The following is a 2,384-nucleotide window of genomic DNA, read 5'->3' on the forward strand; positions in this document are numbered from 1 at the left end:
GGTGATCAACAGCTTCATCCTTCTAATCATCTATTGGACTTTTTGACATATATGTCCCATAGTCACATTAAACTCAATATTCCCAGACTAAATTAACATCCGGCATCAAAAACTCACCTCTTCTTAACTTCCCTACTACTATACAAATCAATCACCTTACTCCCAGTCACCCAGACTTATAACCTACCTGTTGTCATCCATGCCTACTCACTGATCTCCAATGGGTTGTCATGGACTATTGGTTCTCTCATACCATCATTATCCTGGTCCAGGTCCTCATCACCTCACACCTGTATTAAGGCAATTGCCTGATGATTGGTCTTTCTTATACAAATTGGTCCCCACTCCAAAGTGATCTGCCTTGGGTGCTGGTCTGTCTACGTTACCTCTATGCCTAACTCAACCCCAATCGCTCCCTATTACCTCCAGATTCAAATATTAAATCTTATTTTTTTGGAATTCATTGTGATTATTACCAGTCTGGCTTCCTTTCTGATACTCAAATAAGAAACTTCATCTCCTGATGCTGGTAATTTTTATTGGTGATCTCTCATACTTGGAATGTTCTCCCTCTTCATCTCTACATCATCATTCCCTTGGCAGAGCTTAAACTCCCAACCAAAACCCCATTTTCTACAAGAAGTCTTTCCTAAGAACTCTTAATTTTAATATCTTCTTGCTACAGATTATTTCAAATTTATCCTGTATACAGTTTCAAATGGTGTGAAGACCCAGATGCAATGTATGTGAGATTAATATCTTCAAATGGTCATAAGTTTCTTTTAAAAAAGGGATATACTTTAAAATCAGGATCAACAAAAACCATGCTAAGTGACCAGGATTAATTGGCTGAAACTGAAACTGAAGAGTTTAATTTTAGAAAAATTTCATCACATGTTCTTTAAAAAGTATGCATGTCTTTTTTCTCCAAGGCTTACTACACTAATAGCTTTAAAGAGATTCCTGAATTCCCAATAGTACTTTAGATTGCACTGGAATTGATCCTTGTGAACTTCTTGGATTGTGAAATAAAATAAATGATTATTTTAAAAAAGATAGGGGCAGCTAGGTGGTGCAGTGGATAGAGCAGTGGCCCTGGAGTGAGGAAGACCTGAGTTCAAATCCAGCCTCAGATACATAATAATTGCCTAGCTAGGTGGCCTTAGGCAAGTCATCTAACACCATTGCCTTAAATAAAAAAAAATATAAAAAAATTTTTAAAAGATGTTTGCATATTTTTATAGTTATTTGCATTGTCTCCCCCATTAGACAGAGAGCTCCTTGGGAGCTTTCCTTTCTCTCTGTCTCCATTGGTAAATGTAGTGCCTGAATATCATAGATATTGAATAAATGTTTATTGACTGATGAGTGCACTGCCTCCCCAAATTATTTTGCATCTGTTTTGTACATATTTATATTTGCAAATACATGTGTATATATGTATATTCTCTATCCCCTGACTGACTGTAGATGTCTTGAAGGCAGGGTCATTTCACTTTTTTCATGTAACACCAGCACTTAAGCACAATTTCTGGTAAACAGTAGAAGTTGAATAAATATCTCTTGATTGATCTCTTCTCACCAAATTATTAATAATCCCATCCTCTTTGAAATGCTTTGTATTTACTTCCTTACATGTATCTATGATTATCAGTATAGAGCTGCATTAAGAAAACACACAAGCATTAATATAGCACCTACTATGTACTAAGCTCTTTACAAATATTATCCCATTTGAACTTCACAAAAACCCTGAAGGATAGAAAGTAGGTGTTGCTGTTGTCCCCATTTTATTGTTATGGAAACTAAGGCTTATGGAGGTTAAGGGATTGAACCAAGTTTATATAGCTAGTAAGTATATGAGACTGGATTTGAACTCATATCTTCCCCACTCCATGTTCATTTCTCTATCGTACTGCCTAGCTGTGGCTTGGTGAGAGAGACCTCAAAAATAATCTGGTCTAAACCCACTTCTTTTACGGATTAAGGAGCTGAAAATTAAGTCCTCATGACATTTACTTGACTTGAACAAAATCATCCAGCTAGTAAGAGTGTTGAGATGTAAAATGTAGCTTCTTTTATTCCAAATCTCATGTACTTCCCATCGGCCTCTTTTTCTCTTTGCTTTTGCTCCACAGAAGAATGAAAGATTGATCATAGGATAACAGATCTCAAACCAAAGGGAACCTCAAAGGCCACCTAGTCTTTTAGAATTAAGGAAACTGAGTCCATAGAAGGTTAAGTGTCTTGTGAAAGAGCACACTAGTAATAATATGATTCACTCAGAAACTATTGCTCATGCCAATGTACTTCCTGTTTTTCTTTTGAAATTAAGTATGAAGAAAAGAGCGAATACTCACGTCACCTGTAGTTAAAACTCCTGG

General features: G+C 36.2%; 1 pseudogene; it reads left to right on the forward strand.

The window, feature by feature from the left end:
• The first annotated feature begins 740 nt into the window (after positions 1-740).
• On the forward strand, positions 741-1,037 carry LOC141496574 (elongin-C pseudogene; annotated as a pseudogene).
• Positions 1,038-2,384: the final 1,347 nt, after the last annotated feature.

This window comes from Macrotis lagotis, chromosome 8 (genome assembly GCF_037893015.1).
Source record: "Macrotis lagotis isolate mMagLag1 chromosome 8, bilby.v1.9.chrom.fasta, whole genome shotgun sequence".
In the NCBI taxonomy this organism is placed as follows: domain Eukaryota; kingdom Metazoa; phylum Chordata; class Mammalia; order Peramelemorphia; family Peramelidae; genus Macrotis; species Macrotis lagotis.